The sequence below is a fragment of the Bubalus kerabau genome, chromosome 17 (assembly GCF_029407905.1).
Source record: "Bubalus kerabau isolate K-KA32 ecotype Philippines breed swamp buffalo chromosome 17, PCC_UOA_SB_1v2, whole genome shotgun sequence".
Taxonomy (NCBI): domain Eukaryota; kingdom Metazoa; phylum Chordata; class Mammalia; order Artiodactyla; family Bovidae; genus Bubalus; species Bubalus kerabau.
This window is the reverse complement of record NC_073640.1, coordinates 3,330,943-3,356,722: the sequence shown is the minus strand read 5'-3', so window position 1 is coordinate 3,356,722 and position 25,780 is coordinate 3,330,943. Positions and strand designations below refer to the sequence as shown.

General features: G+C 38.2%; 1 pseudogene; it reads left to right on the top strand.

Moving 5' to 3' along the window:
• Positions 1-25,443, top strand: part of LOC129632079 (ankyrin repeat domain-containing protein 26-like) — a 74,485-nt pseudogene extending 49,042 nt beyond the window's left edge.
• The last annotated feature ends 337 nt before the right edge of the window (positions 25,444-25,780 follow it).

Genomic DNA, 25,780 nt, shown 5'->3' with positions numbered 1-25,780 from the left:
ATTCATTCACACAAGCACACCGTAGAGTTAGTAAAGCACAGCAGAAAACATGTTAGCTAAGAGAACAAAGAACTAAGGCTCCAAGCATCCTTATCTTGACCTGAAGGATCCCGGATGAGTCCCCAAGATGATAGGTTGTTGTTGAATCACGCGAAGACACCGGGATTCTTGGCCCCCAGAGGAGAAGAATTCAATCTGGGGCCAGAGACGAGGCTTGATCGCTCAGAGCTTTTGTGTAATAAAGTTTTATTAAAGTATAAAGGAGATAGAGAAAGCTTCTGACATAGGCATCAGAAGGGGGCAGAAAGAGCACCCGCTTGCTAGTGTTAACAATGAAGTTATATACTCTCCAATGAATCCAAAGAATATCTGGAGGTTGTAAAGACTTTATCAGACCTACTCCCATAATTTACATTTTAAGATAACAGAAGGTTTAATCCAAAGACTGTCCTTAGGCAGGATACATTATTGTTATATAATCCTAAGGAATGTGGAGAAAGAAAAAAAGTTTGTCCTTTTTTCCTCCTTGAGAATTCCAGACCCCTCTCTCCTTGGGGACCCCTAGACTCCCTATCAACCTGCCTAGGAAATGACTCTCTCATGACTACAGGCTCTAAACTCAACGTGTTTGTCTTTTTTTCTTTTAATCTATACAACTGAGTCATTTGCTCTTGTCTCTCCATGAACTTGGTAGGTCCAGGAAAAACAAATTCAAAAAAATGCCTACATGAGTCCCTTCAACACTGGACGATGTGAGATAGGAAAACTACAAAATAGAAAAATATATAGAAGCCACTTCAGTCAGTTCATGTTGATCATTTTCTTCTCAGTCAATACATTTTATAAAAGAGCTAGCAGTTATTTTATCCTTCAGGATCCCTGGATTTGTACATTTATTGGTTTCTTAAAGATTTATTCTATACTGTACCCTGAAAGTTTTATATCCTAAATATTTCTGTAAACACTACCTCAGTTCAGGCCTGCATCACCTTGTTATTCCCAGTATTAATGCCTTCAGATTCACCTTCCTCTGGTTATTTGTATGCCCTTCAGATTCCTCCCTCCCGTGGTCTTCAGAGTCACCAATCTCAAAAGCACACATGACCATGAGGCACTCTGAGTCACATTAATGTCTAGACCTCTTAAAGCACCGTTGATGCTCTCATAATCTGACTTCTGCCTGACCCTCTATCTCTAGCCCTTTCAGTCCTTTGCTCTAGAATTCTGAACTGCTGCTGGCGCCCTCGTCACTTGTCCCTGTTGCTGTTGTTCAGTCACTCAGTCGTGTCTGATTCTACATGGCCCCATGGACTGCAGCACACCAGGCTTCCCTGTCATTCACCATCTCCTGGTGCTTGCTCAACTCACGTTCATGGAGTCGGTGATGCCATCCAACCATCTAATCCTCTGTCATTCCCTTCTCCTCCCGACTTCAACCTTTCCCAGCATCAGGGTCTTTTCTAATGAGTCGGCTCTTTGAATCCAGTGGCCAAAGTACTGGAGCTTCAGCGCCAGCGTCAGTGTTTCCATTGAATGTTCAGAACTGATTTTGTTTAGGATTGACTGGTTGGATCTCCTTGCAGTCCAAGGGACTGTCATGAGTCTTTTCGAACACCACAGTTGAAAAGCATCAGTTCTTTGGTGCTTAATCTTATTTTTGGTCCAACTCTCATATCCATACTTGACTACTGGAAAAGCCTTTGCTTTGACTAGACGGACTTTGTTAGCAAAGTAACACCTCTGCTTTTTATACACTAAGTTTGTCATATCTTTTCTTCCAAGGAGCAGGTGTCCTTTAATTCTATGACTGCAGTCACCATCTACATTGATTTTGGAGCCCAAGAAAATAAATTCTGTTTCTGTTCTCATTGTTTCCCCATCTCTTTGCCACGAAGTGATGGAACTGGATGCCATGACCTTCGTCAGTCCCATCCCTTCACTTTGGACAAATATCTACCCTGTGTTGTGTGTGCTCCTCTCCCCATCTTGCTACAGCCTGAAATGCTGTCCCTTTCCTGCCCTCTGTTCCCTTGAACTGTGTAAGTCTGCACTCAGTCATTATCTCTAGAAAAGCCATCTCTGACACCTTTTCTACATTTTTCGTTAAACTCCAATGTCTAGTACTGAGCAGAAACCTGAGAAATAATTATTGAATAAGAGACACTGGGGCTCTGTATCAACCTAGAGGGGTGGGATGGGGAGGGAGATGAGAAGGAGGTTCAAAAGGGGCGATATATGTGTACCTATGGCTGATTCATGTTGAGGTTTGACAGAAAACAACTAAATTTTGTAAAGTAGTTATCTTTCAATTAAAAAAATAAATTAAAAACAACAACAAAGACAACAACGCTATATATACCAAGGTGACTTTTAAGAGCTTGTCCCCTGCAGTCTAGGAGCCAAGAGGATAGACATGTAAAGAAATAATTTACAGTTCAGATCTATATCTATCACTAGGAAAATCTAGAAAGGTACACTAGAAAAATCTTTAAAGTACTAAGGGAGCTACAAGGAAAGGTGTACCTCTTTATCAGGGGAAAGATGGCAGTAATCAAAGACAACTTCACAAAGCAGGTTGAGCCTTAAAAGATGAAAAGTAATTTGTCAGAAGAGTATAGGGAAGCATTTCAGATGCAGGAACTGATAAAAGCTAAAAAGGAAGAGGAATTTTGTAAACCATGAATAATGTTGCAGTTGATGCTTGGCATGTTGTTAAAATGTCCTGTTAGGAAGTAGAGAAGAGAATGTATGGTGACTTTATATGTCTGTCCTGTATTTTATTTGGTTTCTGATTGTTTTGTTCACTGCTGCTTGGATCAATCTGTGACTGAATCTTTGAGCTGTTTGTGTGCCTGTAACCTGGTGACATTTGGTATTTCCCAAATGATTTGTTGAAGTTTTCAGGTCATTGGAAGTAGTTCTTAAAGAAGTAAATATTCAGCTGAAGATTAAGATTGATTTAATCTGTTGTTTCATACAATGTTTTAGATCTCTGTTTTAAATGAGGATTATGTGTTTTATCTAAACATTCTAAGTAATTTTAACTAAACATGCAGATCTGTCAAGAGAACTAGACTTGGAAATGATAACAGAGGAAGAACAAGGAAAACTTGATGAAGATAAGAATAACCATGCACAGGTATGTAAAACTGTAAATTTCAATATCTGGTGTAGTACTGTATGAAAAAATGTGTATCAAACAAGGAAAATTAGAATGGAAAGATAAGTTAACGCCCATCACAAATGAGTTAAAGTATAAGTTCAGTGAAATTTTGTGAGGAATACCAAAATACCGACTACGTGATAACCCTAAATAAGGAGCAAACCAAAAGGAAATATCTCCTAATCTCACAAATAATATACCTGATTGTGAGGAAAAAGACGCATTTGGAGTATCTGTCTCTCTAGTATTCCAAGCATTTCCTGAACAAAAGGAACCCAGTCTCAAAAATGTTTTTCCATGGTCTGTAAACTCTGGGTCCCTTGGATAGACTTGTTGGTCATCTTCAAAGCTTTGTTTCCCTGAAAATAAAGTAGACTTTGAAAATTATCAACTAGACATTGAACATGTGTTTATGAAAATTGAGGAGAGTTTTTATAATGATACAGAAAATAAAAAAGTAGAGGAGTCGGTAGTTATATTTGAAGTGAAAGACCAAGAGATTGATATGCAAATGTCACAAAATATGAGGCGAGATCCCACTAATCGGAAATTAGACACGGGACAGGCATGTCATTCTAGTCTGTGGCTTGTCTACTCTGGTAAGATGAAACATAGAAATCAAATAAAAATTCACGTTCCCCTTGCTGTTGTTAAAATACTGATCTGAAAAATAAAGCAATACAGGACTGGTTCCAGAAGCCACTGAATGCAGATAATTGTAGTGCTAGTGACAATAAAACCATGGAACCTGAATTAGAAAATGGGGATTCTTTTCCACGTAATAGTCACAGTGCATCTGAAATGTATGTAAATGAAGAATTAGAGAAGGATATGCAGAGGCTTAAGAATGAAATAGACATGCTTCAAGTAGAGTTGCTGGCTCTGGAAAAAGAAAATTTAACTTCCAAAAGAGTTTCTCATTTTCTCTTGCTTCGGTTTTTCTCTTTCTTGATGATGTGGTCCATTTTGATTTTCCATTTATGAATAAAGTGGTGTCATCCAAAGAGGTAATTGTTGGGGATTTTCTCCTCAGGACTTGGAAGCAATGAACCTGAAAGAATGACACTCGGACAGTCTCTTGCAAGGACTGACAAGTTTATTTCTGCAGTCAAGCCTTTTTATAGAAGCAGGAACAAAGAGCTTAAAGTATACGGCCAGCAAAGTGCATACGGGGTTAACACATAATCAGTAAAAACATTTCAAGGACAGTGCACTCTAAGTGACTCATGTGCTTATCCCACAGCCCATTTTCTCAAGTAACATCCCTATTTGTTATTAAATCTTGGCGCCAAGCATAACCAAAGGCAGGAGATGTTTTTCTGTCCACAGTACACAAAGCTGGGTACTTCTGGCCCTTCACCATTTCCCCAATGACTTTCTCCTAATACGGCTATTTTGTACTACGCTTCCCAACATATCCTCCTTTTGTTTTTAATTTAAGCATGGCAGCTGCTAGTTGGACTCCATTGTGGGAGGCACGGAGTCTTGAGTAGAGACTTCTGTATTCTATAAGCAATGACAAAAGAGCAGGGTGATTAATAAATATATAAAAATATTGCTTCCTGAAAGCCAAGCTCTAGGGTCTAGAGACAATAGGGTTTTGGTTAAAGTATCATAGAATTGAGTGCTGTACAATTCCCTAAGTATCCTAACCTGAAAATTAGCAACTTGTTGTTTCAACAAATTGATGTCTAAACTTGAGTTATCTGTGAGATCCTGCAAATGCGCCTTAACTTTATCCCAAGGATATTCAGTGCTATTATAGGGCATGCTAGTCAGACAAAAAGAAGTAAAATTCCAGTGACAATGTATATGTGTTTGGAAAGTCAGTTGCTGCATTTGATCTCCTAAGTAGATAACCACAGTTCATAACTCATTAATTCGTGTTTGTAATTGCTGATCTATTTGAGCTTGTTGAGTCCATAGATCATGAGAGTCCTTGTGCCAAGCAGTGATAAAATCATGATTTTGTATAGAATTATGTAAAGCCGTACCAGACAAAGTTCCTACAGTCACAATGGAGATAAGGATTAAGATGCCTGCAATAATCCACCCAATGATGCGCTTAGATTGCCTAAGCCCAGTTTTCAACAATACAGAAAGAAATACAGAATCAGTCCAAGTTTCAGTTAAGTTTACAGGAAGCCATAACTCATATCTTTGTTTAACTGGCACAATGCTAACATTGTGATATGAAATGGTGTGATTAAGGCAGGTATACAATGCACATGCAATACAATTGACAATCTTGGCCAATAAGTCGATATCAAAATGCCCTACAATAAACAAGTACGGAAGGTGAACACATTATTGAATATATCCAGTACTATTATATAGGAAGGTATAATTAGAAGGACGAACCACACCCATAGTCCCATAAACATTAGCGAAGTGCTCTTAAGCTGCTGGAATTTTCCAAATGTGCCATTGCTTTGGCCCCACAATGGGGATGATAATCCTGAGTCGTGGGGGTGATAAGCCCCCATTATACCAATTCAGCAATATGTCCTTATCAGTCTAGAAACTTGTCTTAGATTTATGAAAGCCTCCGATGCTTGATCTATTAAACCAGGAGCAGTTATGATGTTCCTCTTGCTCTTCAGTGTCTGCTCAGCCTGACGAGTCATGTTTTTCACTTGAGCCCATGTCAGGTAAGGATTCAAATGATGGTGTTTCCTCATTGGCTCCTCCAGGGTCATTGATGAGAACCTTCACATCAACTTCGTCACTTCCCGAGGGAGTCCGGTCTCGGGGTCCCTCTCGGTAATGGACATGGTGAAGGGGAACCCAGATTTCCTCTCCATCTGCAATGACAAGACCATAACCCTTGCCTAGGAGTAGTAAGATTCCTGGCAGCCATTGATTAAATTGCTTATACCATATTGGTGTAGATTTCTAATTTGCTGTTTTTGTCTTCTGCAAAATGTCTATCTGCATGAGTATCAGAATTATTTTTTGTTAAATTTAAAAAATTTAGGGAATAAAGAGTTAAAGATAATAGTAATTGAGGGTTCATGGGATAAGAAGTGTATCTCCTCTTCCATATTCCCCCTTTCTGTTTTAATAAATGAGTTTTTAGGGTGCGGTAGGCTCTTTCAATAATGGTTTGACCCTGAGGATTATAGGGCATTCCTGTAATGTGTGTTATGTTCCATTCTGATAAAAATGAACGAAATGAATGCGAGGTGAATGTAGGTCCATTGTCTGTTTTCAAGACAGAAGGAATCCCCATAATGGGGGAGGTGAGTAAGAGTGCGGAAATGGCGTGTTTGCTGGATTATGAAGAGAAAGGAACTGCCCAGATAAAGCCTGGAAATGTATCAACTGAGACAAAAATGTAAATAAAACTTTCCTAAGGAGCAGTGAGTGAAATCAGATTGCCAAAGGGAATTAGGCTGTTGCCCCTGGGGATTAACTCCTGAAATCGTAGTTCATAAGTGCAGAGGGGTGCAGACATCACAGGTTTTAATAATATGCTGTGCTTCAGCGAGAGGAATATGGTATTTAGAGTGCAATCTGTTAGCATTGGTATGAAGATAAGCATGTTCGTCATTGGCAGATGTAAAAATGGGAGCTATGAGCCTGTCAAAAGCATCATTTCCTGCAACCAGAGGGCCAGGTAAACCTGAATGAGCACATATATGTGCAATAAAGAAGGGTTCCGTACATGAGCGAATTAAAGCTTGAGTCTGTGAAAAGAGAGTATATAATTCTTCATCTAGGTTGTATAAAAAGGCAGTAACAAAATCAGGAAAAAGGGAAGCAAGGTATTTGGAATCAGTATATACGTTGAAGGATAATGGTTGAAATGACAAAAGAGCATATAAAGCATATAACTCAACTTTTTGTATTGAAGAATAGGTAGTGGGTAATTTCTCTTTGATATCAGGGCCGACAATCCCTGTTATGCCTTTTTTGTTGCCATCAATGAAATAGGTGGGTGCACTGGAAATAGGCTGGGATGCAATGATATTAGTTATAATGAATTTAGTACATTGTAGAAAGCCCCATAATTTTCCTTTTGGTAAATGAAATGAGATAACATTTTGAAAATCATTTAATGCCATTTGCATGGTCAAGTGATATTGTAAGGCAATTTGCAATTCTTTTTTTGTCAAGGGGACGTGTATTGCATATGGATGAAATCCAGTCAAAATTTGTACATGGCTTCTTCCTGACACAATTAAGTGCCCTATTTTCTCAATATATGATACAATTTTTTTAGACTGTTTAGTGTGTAAATATACCCATTCTATTGGGCTATGTTGAGCTATAATTGCAATAGGAGAATGTTCAGTGGGGAATATACATATAAAGAAACTGGTTGATCATAATCTAGCCGAGTTGAAAAAGATTGTTGAATGTGTTTCTCCATTAAGGCCAGTTCTTCTTTGGCCTCTTTTATTAGCTGCCTAGGGCTATTAGGGTCAGGGGATCCCTCTAAAATTTTAAATAGATTTTGTAAGGCATAGGTGGGGATGCCAACAGATGGCCATAGCCAATTAATATCTCCTAGCAATTTTTGAAAATCATTCAGCATGCATAGAGATTGCACAGAAATTTGAGTTTTTTGAGGTTTGATTTTAGATTCTTCCATAACATGTCCTAAATAATTAAAGGGTGCTTTCCATTGAATTGTATCTGGTGCTACAAGCAGGCCATGATTTTGAAGAGCAGTTGTAACTTCATTATATAACTGTTGTAAACAGAGTTCAGATTCCATAGAGAGAAGTATATCATCCATATAATGAATTATAAATGCAGTAGGATACTTATTTCTAATGGGTTGCAATAAAACAGATATGAGATATTGGCAAATGGTAGGGGAGTTCATCATTCCCTGAGGTAGCACCTTCCATTGAAATCTTTTAATAGGAGCCATGTGATTTATAGAAGGAACTGAAAAGGCAAAACATTTTCTATCTTTAGGGTGCAGAGATATAGTAAAAAAGCAGTCTTGTAAGTCAATAATAACTACAGACCATCCTTTTGGTACCATAGAAGGGGAGGGCAATCCGGGTTGTAAGGGCCCCCTAGGTAACATGGTATTATTAACATTTCTTAAATCTATCAACATTCACCATTTTCCTGATTTCTTTTTTATTACAAAAACAGGGGAATTCCATGGGGGAAAATGAAGGTTCTATATGAGCTTTTTGTAATTGTTCATTAACTAATTGCATAAGAGTTGCCAATTTTTTCTTTAGTTAGGGGCCATTGAGATGTCCATACTGGGGTATCAGATTCTCAATCGAGAGGCAGCGGTGTTAACTCAATGGCCCCCATTAAAAGGTTCATTTAAAGAAATTGTGGCTTTCATTTGTTCAAGAAAATCCCATCCTCATAAATTGATTGGGATATTAGTAATATATGACAATTTGATTAGGGCCATATACTTGTAAATAGGATGCACTGACAAAAGTTTTTGTGGCATCAGTTTCACCCACTCCTAATAGTCTAGAAGGAGCCATAACCTTACCCCCATCAAGGGGCCATTCTGCAGCTCTAATGATTGAAATGTTAGCTCCGGTATCTAACATGCCTGTGAAATTATTTCCCTGTATGCATAAAGTAAGCATGAGTTTCTGATGTTCCTTTAATAAGGTGGATAGTGCAGCAGTAAGGTTGGTACTGCCAAAGCCTCCCTGCCGAACTTTATCAGATACCTTCATTGGTTTGACATATGGTAAAAATAATAATTGTGCAAAACTTTCCCCTTTTTGTAAGTATACATTTCCCATTTTCATAACATTTACCATACCATGTATTTCCCCTTCATAATCTTTGTCCATAACACCGGTCAATACCATTAAACTTCTCATTGTGCAGCTACTATGTCCCAAAATCAGTCCCATTGTCCTGGGTGGAATCGGGCCATAATATCCAGTGGGGATTTTGTGGGGGTTGTATAATTTTATTAGTTCCATATCATAAGGACTAGGTATATCAATGCAAGCACTCTTAGATGTAGCTGCTTGTAGCGTCATAACATTAGGTGCTCCTTTTGTAGTGGGGCTAGAGGATGGCCCCTTTATTAGTTTCCCTGTTGTTTTTGTTGTGCACCGGGGTTCAAGGTGTTTCCATCCTTATCAAATTTAGAATGACATTCATTCAGCCAGTGGAACCCCTTTTTACATCTTGGACATATTCTTGGGGGTTTCTTCTTATTAGAAGTAGTATTATTTTTTCTGATCTGTGTTGGTATGTGGCATTGTTTTTTCATATTGTTGGGCTTCCCACAGTTAAAATATTTGGCATTAGCAGCTTTTTGTACATAAAGGTTTCCAATGCCACCAATTTTGCTCTATGGGACATATATCTAATATCCCTACATGCTTTCAAATATTCCATAAGAGAGTTAGTCTCTCGAATTGGTCTAAGCGTGGATTGACATTCCTCATTAGCGTTTTCAAAAGCAAGTTGTTTTAAAATAATATTTTGTAAAGTCACATCCTTAATAGATTTTTCAATTGCATCCTTTAATTTTCCTATAAATTGAGAATATTCCTCCTCATGTCCTTGAATAATCTTAACAAATGAACCATCAGAGTTAGTACTATCAACCTTTGCCCATGCCCTGCAGGCAGTTTCTTTAATGAAATGCAACATCTCAAGGGTAATATTAGCTAATTGCGCCATTACATTGGCCATAGTCCTTGTTCTAGTCAGTATATCATAAGTTAAATTGGCAGGGTTACCATGAAATTGCTGGTCAATCATCAGCTGTTGGGCCTCATCACTAATCCATATTTGCCATTGCAGTAACTGTTGAGGATTTAAAGCCATCTTTGCTACTTGAAAAAAATCATATGGCATCCAATGGTCAGCCCATCCTCTGAGAAATTCTATACAGTAAGGAGAAATAGGTCCATACAGAGTACATGCTTTCTTAAAATTAGACAACATGCCAAAATCTATACCATCCCAAGAATTTTGACCTTGGACGGGTTGTTCAAATTGTATTGGGAAAGCAAAAGCACGAGCAGGCATCTCCCGAGGAGGAGTGAAGTGGTTAGTATGAGCAAAGTTCGCAATTGCTGTTACAGGCGGAGCAGAAGGAAAAACCTCAGATTTGGGCTGTCCGTTGAATGAAATGATCTCCATTCTAAGTGGCTTCAGTTTTGACACATCCTGTATATATATGTCTCTAAGTTGTTTTTCTAAGGATTGTGTCTGATTGAGCACAACATTCTTATATTTCAAAGCACCTTGTATATCTTGTTCTTTAAGCTCATATTCATGTAAAGGTTGAATAGTTTTTACCTCCAAATCAACATTATGCCCTTAATTCGTTCTATGATAGCCTGTATAAGTGATCATGCAACCCTTGCTGATATGCTCACAAAACATTATTTTTAACCCTTTTCTATGTGTCTAGGTTGAGTGTCCCCTCTTCTGGAAACCATGAATTATTCCAGTAAAATATAGCAGTCATTCAACTGATCTCTTGAAACATTAACACCGTTTTGTTTCAAAAAATGATGCATTATAGAAATGAAAGGAATTTTACTGCTATGTGTCCCATCCTGCTTACCTCTTTCTGCCAGGGCTTGTTGCTTTGTTCAGCCTTCCTTTCAAGTCCCTGTTCGTGGCGCCACTTGTTGGGGATTTTCTCCCTGGGACTTGGAAGCGATGAACCTGAAAGAATGACACTCAGACTGTCTCTTGCAAGGACTCACAAGTTTATTTCTGCAGTCAAGCCTTTTTACAGAAGCAGGAACAAAGAGCTTAAAGTATACGGCCAGCAGAGCACATACGGAGTTAACACATAATCAGTAAAAACATTTCAAGGACAGTGCACTCTAAGTGACTCATGTGCTTATCCCACAATCCGTTTTCTCAAGTAACATCTCTATTTATTATTAAATCTTGGCGCCGAGCATAACCAAAGGCAGGAGATGTTTTTCTGTCCACAGTACACAAAGCTGGGTACTTCTGGCCCTTCGCCATTTTCCCAAGGACTTTCTCCTAATATGGCTATTTTGTACTATGCTTCCCAACAGTAATTGTGTAGAAATCGATTATTATCTCAATAACAGGAATTCAGGAAACTATTTTCATGGCTTTTGTCCTTCAATCAATTCTCATATCTAATTCTTCTCCGTCAGTGTTCATATGGACTGGGAAACTCATTTAGCTATGTACCCTGTGGTCTTCTGAGCTAGAATAAGCACCAAGGAGATTGTTAAGAAGAATAATCAGCTAAGGTTTTGTGTCTTTTTTTTTTTTTCTTTAAAGCTGTTGGGTTAAATATAAGTTATATTTCCATAGAATGGGAAGAAAGCACTGACTGATAGATGGGACATGAACATGTGTTCCCTCTAATCTCTTCATAGTGGTTGAATATGTGTGATCTTCTCTGCTTTCCACAGTCGCTGGGCACTTAGATTTCCAGCATGGCCACTTCAGGATCTTTTTAATAACAAATACATGTGCTCCCACATATGCTTTAATCAGCACTCTCAGATGTTTCTTTTGAAACAGACATTTCCATTATGTTGTTTACTAAAATGTAGAAAGTTTTGACATGTGTGATTTTGTTATATAGATAGTGTGTGTGTGTGTGTGTGTGTGTGTGTGTGTGTGTGTGATAGTTGCTCAGTCATGTCCAACTCTTTTTGAACCCTTGGACTATAGCCTGCCAGGCTCCTCTGCCCATGGAATTCCCCAGGCCAGAAAGAATACCAGAGCAGCTAGCTGTTCCCTTCTCCAGAGGATCTTCCTAACCCAGGGATCGAACTCAGGTCTCCCCCACTGCAGGTGGATTCTTTAATATTTGAGCCACCAGGGAAGCCCATAGGTAGTATAAACCCTGAGCAAAAAAGAAAAAAAAAAGTGTTTATCTACAAAGGAGAAGACTGAGTTCTGAGATGCTGTGAGATTTTTCTTTCTTCAGTAATAGGTTTTTAAAACTGTTTGTTTGCTGTTTTGTGTAAGATGTGCTTTGACTGAGTTTGAACAACAGACAAAAAGACAAAACAAACAAAAAGAAACAACAAAACTCTATGTATTCTCTTGTTTAAAAAAAAGAAAAAGGAGATGAGCCCTACACCCAACTAAGGCATTGAGTTACTGTGCCAAAGTCATGCTTTTAACTTATCTAATTAATCTGATGAATTCATTTGGTAATATAAAACATTCAACATTCCAGAATTGTATCATCTCTTTTGGTGCCATAAAATGCTAGGGAGTGCCAGTTTAGGGCCTTAAACAAAACCTTGAACATTTTTTTTTAATTTTATTACTGTTTTTGGTAAATAGTGGGGCAATACTAGGTAATTATTTCTGTACCCTCTAGCTGTAAGGTTTGATGGTTATTGAATGTGGAATTGGAAAGCATTACTTATATTCCAGAATTCCACACTAACTAACAAATCCTCAGTTTCATTCTGCTCCTTGTGTTTTGGTAAACTCTGGTTCATTTAATTTAGTGAACATCGTCACTTTTTTTGCTATCTCCCGGATCCAAGTGAAAAAAAAATTGTAAAAGGCAGAGGGGAAAGAATAGCTTTAGTGCAGAGAGAAGATTGTTTCCTTTCTGAGGCGTGAAGGTGTCACATCCTCTACATCCAGCTATTTAATGGAAAATCCAGGTAGTAAAGACCAAAGAGGACAAATTTTGTGTCTTTGTCTTTTTATTTCACTGTCTCTGCCAGTCAGATGGGGAAGACTGAATATGAATAATTGCATCTTATTAAGAAAGCCATTTTTGAAATTTTGGGGAATTTTGTCTTTTCCTCAAACAGAAAGGATCAGATTTTACAAAAATTTCAATGACTTGTAAGTGATAAAATTAAAATAAACACCAAAATATTCTTATCACTTAAATTCAGGGTGAGCACTGAGTCAAATAATAAAATTGAAAACAAAAGTCTTTAATATCAATACATAGCAATTATTCTTAGTGTCCAACTTCCATTAAAGGTTGAAGAAGAAAAGAAACACAAAAGTAGTGAAGTGGAAATATCAGAGAACATATGTGATGCTGCTGATGAGAGTAGATTGTTTCAGCAGAGAAAGAGTGGAGGAAACAGCAACCAGTACTTTCCTGCTATGCAGAATGAGGGTTCTGATAAGTAATCCTATATCAATATTTAACAGCACGTCCCTTGTTATGTTCCTATAAAATAATTTCTAACTTGAGCTAATGTTTGTGATGTACAGATTTTATGTTTTACTAGAGATATAGTTGTTTTTAATACTCTTGCCCTTTAGCCTTATTCCTAGAGTTCCTTTTTTAACATACCACCATGTTACATATTAGAGTATTCTGGATTTGACTGCATATTTGCCTTAATCAGTGTGTTGTATATTTAAATTTGTTTTGTCACTAATGAACATCCTTTCATTTCAGTTTGAGGACTTCTTTCAGCATTTCTCATGAGGCGGGACTAGTGGTAATGAACTCCATCAGGTTTGTTTTGTCTGGGACAGTTTTTATTTCTCTTTCATTTCTGAAAGACAACTTTTCTAGAAAGAGTACTCTTGGTTGACAGGTTTTTCTCTCCTAGCACTTTGAGTATGTCCATGGAGGGAGGCCAAATTGCTGTTGGTGGCGGGAGAACTGATGAGGCACCACATCATGTGGGTGGTTTAAAAGTGAGCTCTCCTCCCCTGACCAAATATCTCCTTGGTTTCTTCTTTCATGGTATATGTGCCTCATGTCATTTAAAATACCACCTAAATTAAGTGTGGCTTTTTTCTGTGAATTCTCTTTTTCATTTATTTTTGGCTGCTCTGGGTCTTTGCTGCTGCAGTGCTTGGGCTTCTCAGTGTGGTGGCTTATCTTATTGCTGAGCGTGGGCTCTAGGGTGCTGGCTTCAGTAGCTGTGTAGCATGGTTTAGTTGCACCATGGCATGCAGGATCTTCCCTGACCAGGAATGAAACACCTTCCCCCTTTATTGGTAGGTGGACTCCTAAGCACTGGACCACCAGGGAAGTCCCTAAATTCACCATTATTATATTTAGAAGCAAAACAAAAAAAATATAGTGTAAATCTACTTATGACTCCCATGTCTAAGAGTCAAGGCGTTTAGCCAGTGGACTCCAGGTTTTCAGTGTAGCCCTTGAGGTTCTTCTCAGTGTCTTTCCAGATGCATCTCTCTATTTTCTTCCATGTATTTTGTGCTCTTCCTTCCAGATTCCTCGGAAAGAACCCAGATGCCCTGTGCCTGATGTTTGTGCTCACATTTGAATCTCCAAGTAGAATGATTTTCTCCCTTTTCTGTTTCTTATGACCTCCTCTCTTCACTTCTTCTGCAAATCCTTCCTTATTTCACTTATCACTTTCATATGTCAAGTTTTATATATCATATTGTATCATAATCATATCTGTGTTTGAAGGAAAAATTTGTTTTCTTGCATATGGTTGGTACTCTATAACTGTCTTGTGAATGACTTAAGATGGGTAAGAGTTGGAATTTTATAATAATTGGTTGTTTTTTATTCCTTATCAGTTGAATTATTATAAAACATTGGCTTTTTTGTGGAGTTTTTAAAGTAGAGATCCTGGTTTGCACAGGAAAGAAGTAAAGAAAAAGAACAATGACAAACGGACACTGGAAGAACGTGTGATGGCACCAATATTTGAAAAGACATGACTGGTGGTCTGCTGCACATGAATGATGACAGCATTTTAAGGTAAGTGGATCAGGTTGATGATAGGTACATTCTCCAGATTCCTTGTTTGTAGGGGAAGAAATATTAGCACTGAATATTTCTTCTGGAAATAGAGCAGCATTATACAGTGCTCAGGCCTAGACAAGAGATTGCTCAACTCTAGTGGACGAACGCTGCTGAAAGGTTAAGGTGAGGGCCAGTGCCTTTGGCCAGGAAGTCATTTCAGTAAATAGTCCCCTTGGAAGCTGGGCTGTAATGAATACACGTAAACATTCAGTAGGGAATGTTATTGGGACAGGCAATGAAGAACTGGATGGTAACTGAAGAGGAATGTGGAGTTCACAGTTTGTTACTTGTTTTATGCTAAGAAGGGAACTTTTAGAGTAGGTATGCTATTGGAGGGAGAAGGCAATGGCAACCCACTCCAGTACTCTTGCCTGGCAAATCCCATGGACGGAGGAGCCTGGTAGGCTGCAGTCCATGGGGTCACTAGGAGTCGGACACTACTGAGCGACTTTACTTTCACTTTTCACTTTCATGCATTGGAGAAGGAAATGGCAACCCACTCCAGTGTTCTTGCCTGGAGAATCCCAGGGAAGGAGGAGCCTGGTGGGCTGCTGTCTATGGGGTCGCACAGAGTCGGACACGACTGAAGTGACTTAGCAGTAGCAGCAGCATGCTATTGGAAATGAGCCAGCAGAGGGCGTGTTTATTTAGTTTAGTCTTGTTTGCATTTCCGATACTAGAAAGCTTATTGATTGTATGACATTATCTTTAAACTATTACAGTGAACTAATTGTACATACTACTTCTGTTCATGTGTAGTTTTATGGTAAAGGCTTGTTCATTGGTTCTGAAGTGTAATATTTCTATGTAATGGAATATGCAGGTGATTGCTTAAGTTAATTCTATCATATATAGATTTTCAAAAATTACATAATTGTGAATTTACAAACACTTAGGCTATACTGAATAGGATATGGTCATTCCTTGATGATTCTAGTTGACAGTAGCATGATGAGTAGCTATGATTTTGTAAGGTGCTCTGAAACATCACATCATATTAACTTCATAGTTGTTTATAGATTCCAGGGAAAAGGGAAAGATTTTGTTTATATTCAATAGAAAAACATTATTAACAATCTTTCACAAATTATTCCTTTTGCATGATAAAGATCTAAATGACAAAACCCATGCTTCCTTTACTAAGCGTGTCATTAACACATAATGTGTGCTCAATACATGTATGTCAGATACACGAAGAAACCACAGAATGGGTGAATGAATGCCTATTGATGAATTTCTTTACAGAAAACAAAACTTTATTGACAGTAGATTTGCAGGCTTGCCTACCTCTGAAGTGTTTTTAATTTTTGAGAAATATGTTTTAAGATTCAGAAATTATTATTTATAGCTATAGCTAGACCTGAAATAATACTATAGATTCATTTGCTATCATATTACTTAGAAAGACTTTTCAATATTACTTTATCAGCATATTTTGGAAGAGCAGTGTTGAAGCCAAACTTCCTGGCTTTGAATTCTGGGTCTGTTGGTGACATGCTGAGTGGGCTTGGGCAAGTTCCTCAGCCTTTGTGTGCTCCATTTCTTCCTATACCTATATCTCAGAATGACTGTGGGGATGAAAATGCCTTTAGGACATGTCAGGTGCTTCTAATAATGTATGGCCAATGCATAGGATGTCCTCAAAAAGCTAATATCTTGGTTATTCAAATGGATTTCTTTCTTAGAAGGACTGAAGGAATACCTCCCAGATAGGTCATATTGCCATAAAAGTTAGTTCTTATGGAAAAGAACAGGTGCCAAAAACACTGGTATACTGTTTCCTATCACACAATGCAAGTAACTTTATGTTTTTCCTTTTCCTTGGATCTAACTTTAATACTTTATTAATATTACTGACATATTTTCTGTGTCCTTTAATGCTGCTCTTATTTATTTCCACATCCTTTATAGACAATTACTTGCCAATGCAAAGAGTTATATAAAAAAGAAAAGTTGAGGTATTGTTTGTATTTTTGAATATTTAATATTAGCCTGAAAAGAATCATTTGTTCTTTTAGGCCTGCAAGGAAAACACTGTATGAAAAGAAGAAGGTATAGTAAAAAAAAAAAAAAAAAAAGAACTCTCAAAAATATTATCCTTCTCGAAAATACTTTGTCAAAGGAATAGTGGTAAAATAGAAAGTCTTCCTTTGTTGTAAAGAAGTTTACTTTGAACACATCATTTAGAAACACTGTTGATAAAGTTATCCTTTTGATAAAAATCTCTTAAGAAATGTCTGTTTTTGTTTTGATACGGAGATTTATCACCTCTGTACACTTGGTGTATTTATACAGATTTTAAGGACATTGTGAAACAGTATTGTTTACGTGCAGGTCTGCTAAGCTGCTACATCACTTCAGTCCTGTCCGACTCTGTGCGACCCCATGAACGGCAGCCCACCAGACTCCCCTGTCCCTGGGTTTCTCCAGGCAAGAACACTGGAGTGTGCTGCCAGTTCCTTCTCCAACGCATGAAAGTGAAAAGTCAAAGTGAAGTCGCTCAGTCGTGTCCGACTCTTAGCGACCTCATGGACTGCAGCCTACCAGGCACCTCTGTGTAAGTCAAAGAACAAATTAATTACGTGAATGAACTGGATGACTTAACTCAGTCGTCCAAGACTTTCTGAGGATGGTGACTTGCTTTACTCGATGAATTCCACATTGCAAATAAAACCTCTCGATGTGGGGTGTAAAGGTAGGACCACAGTATAAATGTTAACGGAAAGCCTGTCTGTGTATAGAGTAGTGATATATGCACACCTTGTCAGTACTGCTCTAGAGCCAGGGATATGTTACAGTGCTGTACGTCTCAGAAGTTTGATTTGCATTAAAAGGACATGAAAGTGAGTGTATACTCTGAGCCACAGGCCTATGATAATCTCACTCACTGTACCTTCTGTTGACTCTTCTTCTTTCCTATGCCTTCACCCATGGTCAGGTCAGCATCATTTTCCTCGTAGACTAACTGAAATAATCTCAGGACTTCTTTCTGTGCCACTCCACCTGGCAGAACCTCGGTCTGCACAGCAACTGTAATTATTACCTATTTTTAAACATTCAGGTCTCATCATGCTACCCCCTTGCTTCAAGCCCAACTGTTGCCTCTCTTTGCTGCATGATTAAAGGTCACAATTGTGTGGTTCCATTTGGTTTTAGTTTTCACCCTTCTTCCTACATGAATTCTAGAATCAGCTTGTTAGTTCCCTAAAATGTCTTCTAGTCTTAACGTTTTCATTTTCCTTCAGTTCAAAATACTTTGTACTTTCTCTTTTCATTACCTTTTTGATCCAAGGGTTATTTAGATCTGTGCGATTTAGTTTCCAAATATTGAGAGTTTTCCAGAGATCCTTCTGTGGCTCTTGCTTCTCATGATTCGATATGTGCATCCAGAGGGGCTCTGGGGCTAGGATTGATTATTTCCTGCCTTAGGAATTTTCCAGCCTAGCTCATGAGAATAGATAGAATTCCTGGGACTGAGTGAGCACCAGTCACAAGTTCCTATAGTCTTTTTAGATGGTTTCTCCCTGGTCTCAGGTGGTTTCTCCCAGATGGGCTCTGTTCGTTCCTCTGCTGAATACTTGAGGGGCTCCTCCTCATATCTCCAGGGTCCTTTTTCTCTCTCTTCCACTCTCTCCTCTCTGCAGTTCTAATCTGTGATCTCTGCCCACTTTGGTTCACCAGACTGTCAGCTTCATCGCCTCCTGTCAGGGAGTCTGGCTAACTCAGCTTCCATTCCTTCTCCCTGTGTTGGGGCCTGGAAATTCTCTCAAGGCAGTGAGCTGGGGCATTCCTTAGGCTAACCTCATGTGTTTCCAGGATCATTGTCTTTCATTCCCTGAAGTCCTTTGTCATGAAAATCATTGTTTAATATATTTTGTCGGTGTTTTTGCTCGCTCCACTCAGGAAGGTAAATCAGTAGCTGTTCACTCTGTCTTGGTTAAAAACATAATGGGAACTGGAGACTGTCCACAGGGTTGTTCTTCCTACTCTAAGTAAGTAAGTACTACTACCTGCTCATCCTTCATTTCTCAGTGTGACATCTCTTCCCCAGGGAAATCTTTCCTGGACCCAGTCTATGTCATGTTCTGTTATGTGATCATAGAACTCTCTTTTCTTAGAGTATCTATCTGAGCTCATAATTATTTTATTTGTCTTTGTCTTCTACTAGACTTCAAGCTAAACAAAACCCAGAGGCATCTGTTTTATTTGCAGAGCTTTAGAATATTTTCCACATTATAGACCCTTAATACTTGTTCAATGCGTGGATGAGTGAATGTGAATTGCACAGTCCTTTATATTCAAAAATTACTCACATAAATTCTTGTTTGTTAGTTTCTATCTTTGTTTTCTTCATCATGCAGGTTCTGTTGGCTTGTTGAAAATTCAGGATACATTTCTTTTGAATGAAAGATTAGTAGATTTTCAAAGAAGCCACTGTGAACTACTTAGAGGAGAATTTTACAGAATGAAAAGTAAGATTCGTGGGCTACAAAAAGAGCTGTCAGAAACCAAAGAAGTGAAATCACAGTTAGAGCATCAGAAAGTGGAGTGGGAACGAGAGCTCAGCAGCTTGAGGTACTGTACACCTCACTTTTAAAGAAATATTTGAATTATTGTTTCCTTTAATACTGCAGAGATGTAGACGTGTTATAAGGACTAACATCCTCTAGGATTTTACAGAGGAGAAAGTTTTAGTAGTATTGTGGAGTGTCAAATTCTTGGAAATAATATAGCATTTTCTTAACAGTGAATGCTTCCAATAACTTAATGTATATTTTTCCCAATCATCATTTTCATGAGCATACAGAAGTCCACCATAATGGAAACCCCATTAAATATTTACCAAATTGACTTTCAGTTGTTTTTCACTTTTCTGCATTCTATTTAATACTGCAAGGAACACCTTTTCTGTAAATTCATTTCTACCTTTCTAATTATTTTAAATACATTTTCTTTAATAATATTGTATAATTTGGTCAAAGTATGAGAACTTTTTTTTGTGGTTATGCTTTTTTTTAAATTTTATTTTATTTTTAAACTTTACATAACTGTATTAGTTTTGCCAAATATCAAAATGAATCCGCCACATGAGAACTTAAAAATGGTCTGTGATCTATATTTCTAAACTATTCTTAGGAAAGTTTATATTACTTTACATTCCCATCCACAGATTTATGAAGTAGCCATTTTTCTCAAGAGAAAATGAGGACAGAATTTATGCAGTTTTATTCTTAACCCTCTGTCTGAAAACAGTGACCATTATTAAGTGTTTTTCATTGTATTCCCCCCATGTTTACTATTTTAAAAATTGTGAAGAGGGAACAAAAGTTATTGCAGCAGTGAATAATATCATGATATTCTAAGAAGAGTTTTAAATTTTGCAGATTCATCTTAAAGCAAGAAGAAAAGAATAGAAGAAATGCTGAGATGTTTTATGAAAAAATGAGGGAGCATTTAAGAAGAAAAGAAGACCAATATAGTAAAGAAGTTGAAGTGAAACAGCACCTAGAACTCACTTTCCAAGCAGTAGAAGTGAAAGTGAAGACTGAGAGAAATAATCTGAATCAGGTAGAGTAATCTTTGGTGAAAATTTCAAATTTCTAACATGATTTTATCAATATTATTTATAATATCCCCCTTTTTAAAAAATACCATTTATTTAGTGTCATTTTGTTTAGTGTTATAGGAAATTTTAGGTTAATTGTTAAAAACAAAAGAAAAGAAATTCAACGTTCCCAAAGTAACAAGGCCAGAAATAAGAATTGTATGATCCTGACATGCTGTGTGCACTTTTTCGAGCAGAGGGAGGAAGAGGTCACGTCAGTAGCTCACACAATAGATCCTGAGAAACCACAGGGTTGAGAATGGTGTAGAAACTGGAGGTTAAGCTCTCAGCCCACCTCAGGCAACCAATCCTTCAGCCTTGACGGACCATTCATGAGTGAATAGGTCTAGAAGAGAAGGGGCACTGGGAGGGAAGATCATGCCTAATTTTACATCAACTTGCCTCTGGCCTTCACTCTGGCAGGTGGCTGAGGGTCGTGGACCCCCCCTCCCTCTGTGTCCGTCAGCCCTCCAGTCCACCTGCCCCATGAACAGCTCAGAGCTGGCTCCAGCTTTCCCAGATGGTTCTCCCTCACAGTGGAGTCCTCAAGGACAGGTGTTAACTGGCATCCTTGAGAGGTGCAGGAATTTTTTTCCAGCATTTGGTAGAAACCAGACACTCTTGAAGTTGGTTGTCCTTCCTTCTGCAGAGTTCTCAAGTGGCATCTCACAGCAGAGGAATTTGCTTCCACACCCGATGTCCCTCTCAAACTTGGACTGCATCCCATCCCCGAGGTCCTAGCAGCAGATCTCCCACAGTAAAAAGCTCTCGGGAAGAGCTCGGGAAAGTAGTATTTGTAATTCAAATCCATTTGTCTAGAGCAATCAAGTAGTGACATACGATGGCCTCATCGAAGGAGAGGCCTTTAATATTTTCCATAGGAATCAATCTCAAATCTTTTCTGACTATCTCAGAGGAGCCGGCACCCTGATTGTGGTTTAGGCAAGGAAGACCATGTATGGTCCACCATCAACTGCACTACCCGACCAAGTCCCTCTGCTTTGGAGTGAATGTGTCGGTCACTCCGTGCACGTCGTCACCTTCAGTTTCTGAATCAGAGTCCATTCTTGGCTCCGCTGTCATTTCTTTAACCAATACCCTGTCAACGACCTTTTCACATCATTTACTGTTTTTTATTTTGTAAAAACTGTGGCATCAGTTGTAAAAACACTTTTGAACACTTTAAAAACTTGTTTCTTTAGAATAAACTTACAAAAGTGCCTCCCCCGCACCAAGGGGTCGGGGGAAACTCTTGCTACCAATTAAAGATATTCTGGGTTTTGGTAATGATTTCACTTCCTCGATTGATCATTAGATTAGTTTATCACTTCCCCTAATGGTAAGGAGGAAACTATAGGCAGTTCAGAGACCACATTTTGGATGTGATTCTTCTACTTGTGAGAAAATGAGCCCTCTGCTCTGTGAGTGTCCTATTTCAGTACAAGGAACTTTTGAAAACAGTGATAGATATGGCATAATATATATTTAGTGATAGTTATTAAGTGTTTTTCATTGTATTTTCCCCATCTTACTATTTTAAACATGGAGAGATAATGAAAGTTATTGCAGCAGCAAATAATCTCATAGTTTTATAAAAGCTTTCTAAATTTTAGCTTATTTACCATTAGTGTATGTACCATGAATGAAATAGGAAGCTTATTTTGTATTGATATGTTTGTACTAGAAACATGTGGTTTGATGTAAGAAGACTAGTAGAGTCCAAAGACCTGGCGAAAAGGCTGCAGCTTACTCATATTTTTAACTTTTTCCTTTCCAGAATCATTACAGCTCATGAGTTAATTAATGTTTGTAGAAGTGCCTAGTACAGTTGTCAATAGGTGTAATTCTTGTAATTGCCTATTAAAATGTTAGAAGGTAGCATATTTTCAAGGAAAAACTTCTGTACAAAATTTAGTCTATTTATACAGAGTTAAGGCTCTTACTGTGAAGTAGATGTATAGGAGGTACCAAATGCAGCATTTATAAACCTAGCAAGTGGTGCTGTTTATTGAATTATAGTTGATTAACAATATTCTGTTAGTTTCAGGTATACAGCACAGTTACTCAGATATATATGTATATGTGTGTGTATATTATATAAATGGGGCTTCCCTGCTGTTTCAGACTGTAAAGAATCTGCCTGCAATGCAGGAGACCTGGGTTTAGTCCTTGGGTTGGGAAGATCCCCTGGAGAAGATGGAGAAGGCAATGGCACCCCACTCCAGTACTCTTGCCTGGAAAATCGCATGGGCAGATGAGCCTGGTAGGCTGCAGTCTGTGGGGTCGCTAAGAGTCAGACACGACCGAGTGACTTCACTTTCATGCATTGGAGAAGGAAATGGCAACCCACTCCAATGTTCTTGCCTGGAGAATCCCAGGGACAGGGGAGCCTGGTGGGCTGCAGTCTATGGGGTCACACAGAGTTGGACACGACTGAAGCAACTTAGCAGCAGTAGCAGCAGCAGCCTGGAGAAGGAAATGGCTACCCATTCCAGTATTCTTGCCTGGGAAATTCCATGGACAGAGGAGCCTGGCAGGCTATAGTCTATGGGGTCCCAAAGAGTTGGACATGACTGAGTGACTAATACACATACACACTCACTCACACACATGCTTACATGTACACACATATTCTGTTTCAGATTCTTCTTGCAGAATATTAAGTGTAGTTCCTTATGTTGTACAGTATATCTCTGTTGGTTATTTTATATCTACTAGTGTGTATATGTTAATCCCAACATCCTAATTTATCCCTTCCCCTACCCTGCTTTCCCCTGTGGTCACCATAAGTTTGTTTTCTGTGTCTATGAGTCTCTTTCTGTTGTGTGAATAAGTTCATTTTAGATTCAACGTATAAGCAGTATGATATAATACTTGTCTTTGTCTGACTTACATCACTTAAGGTGATAATGTCTAGGTCCGTCCCTGTTGCTGCAAATAGCATTATTTCATTCTTTTTTATGGCTTACTAGTTTTCCATTATATAAATATTCCACATCAGATGCAAATTTTAAGTGTAGTCAGATCTATGAATCTTTTATTTTAAGCCTTTTGGGTTTGTTGTAGTTCAGAGAGAAGCCTTTCCAGTTTTGAGATTTTTGAAAATCTCTTGGGATTTTTTTTTTACTTCATGAATTCATTGTCTTCCATTAAATTTTTGAACCTTTGGGAGTTTCTGCTTGTATAAAGTCTGAGGATTGAATTGAACCTTATTTGTTCCTGTTGGAGACACACTTGGTGCAGTCTTTTCATTGTATAAACATACAAGTTAGCCTTTCATTTCCGAAGAAATCATGGAATGTCACTTTACTGAGTACTAGCTAAAAATCTCCTTTGTTTCACTTAGGTTTATGATAGTTGTGAAGAAACAAAAGACCTGTTGCACAAAAAGCACATGCTGCAGGAGGAAATTTCCATGCTAAGACGAGATAGATGCACTGAAAAATCAGCACCGGGAAAAGGAAGAGAACTATTTTGAGGACATTGAAATTCTCAAAGTAAAGAATGATGATGAATGATAAAGAATGATGATAAAAAATTCAAAAGGCAATAAAACTGAATGAGGAAATGTTAACAAAGACTATATCCCACTATACAGGCCAGCTTAATGCTCTGACAGCTGAGAATACGATGCTAAACTCTAAGCTGGAAAACAACAAAGAAAGTAAACAGAGATTGGAAACGGAAGTGAAATCCTACCGTTCTAGACTGGCTGCTGCCTTACATGATCATGATCAAGGTCAAACATCAAAAAGAGATCTGGAACTTGCCTTCCAGACAGCAAGAGACTAGTGGTTATGCTTGTGGGACAAAATGAAGTACGATGTAGCTAATCTAAAACACAACAAGGAGACACTTTCCCAGCAACTATCTACAGTGGAAAGTATCTTCAATAAGCTGAAAATCAAGCTGCATCACACGAGAGATGATCTTAGAGAAAAGACTTTGATGTTAGAACGTGTCCACAGAGATCTAAGCCAATCAGAGTGTCAAAAGCAGGAAATTGAACACATGTATCAGAATGAACAAGGCAAAGTGAATACATACCTTGGAAAGCAGGAATCCTTAGAGGAGAGATTATCTCAACTCCAGAGTGAAAACATGTTGCTCTGACAGCAACTGGGAGCCGACAGTAAAGAGAAGATGGTCATTAGCATCCAAGAACAGTTTCAGCAGATTGTGAGAAAACTTCAGGCCAATATGAGAAACAAGGTCTGATGCTGTTGAAAAGAAACAAGGAGTTAATCAAGGAATGGAATCATTCAAAAGAGAGAGTGTATTGGTACGAAAATGAGAAAGCAGAAGGAGAAGTGAGTATCCAGAAGGAGAAATAATTCTCAGACTTCGTGAAAGAAAGTTCAATGTGTTTCTTGATTCTGGCTAAATGTTGAATCTAGTTGAATATAAAAAATACACAGGCTGTGAATCTATGTTCTCTAAACCAGCCTAAAAGCATACCTTGTATCCAGCAAATAAAAATTAGACCAAAGAAATCCTTTACTTTGAGTAGGGACATCATGTCATTTATGAAATGTTAAGAGATTTAGTTCTAAATTGTTAACATAGACAGGTACTAGTAATTTACTCTTTATTAAGGTAATAATTTTAATCTTTATGTTATCACATTACAGTATCATGAAGAAGCAGATAAATGCAATGCTCAAACCTTAAATGAATATGTCAAAATGAAGCTTCAGTTACCTGGATTATCTTGATAGTCAATTCCAGGTTTCCCAGAGGCTGTATTTTATATATCGTACTTTGGCTTCAGTAGCTTGTCATAGCTTTTTGTTATATTTGTTGATAATATTTTATTTTTATTCATGTCAATTTGAGTTAATATAGGAATCATTTTAGCCTTGAATAATTTATTCTTAAAGCCTCTCAACTCTTCAAATGCATCTTAGTTAGTTAGTTCAGTCACTCAGTCATGTCCGAATCTTTGCAACCCCATGAATCACAGCACATCAGGCCTCCCTGTCCATCACCAACTCCCGGAGTTCACTCAGACTTACATCCATCGAGTCAGTGATGCCATCCAGCCGTCTCATCCTCTGTCGTCCCCTTCTCCTCCTGCCCCAATCCCTCCCAGCATCAGAGTCTTTTCCAAGGAGTCAACTCTTTGCATGAGGTGGCCAAAGTACTGGAGTTTCAGCTTTAGCATCATTCCTTCCAAAGAAATCCCAGGGCTGATCTCCTTCAGAATGGACTGGTTGGATCTCCTTGCAGTCCAAGGGACTCTCAAGAGTCTTCTCCAACACCACAGTTCAAAAGCATCAATTCTTCAGCACTCAGCCTTCTTCATAGTCTAACCCTCACATCCATA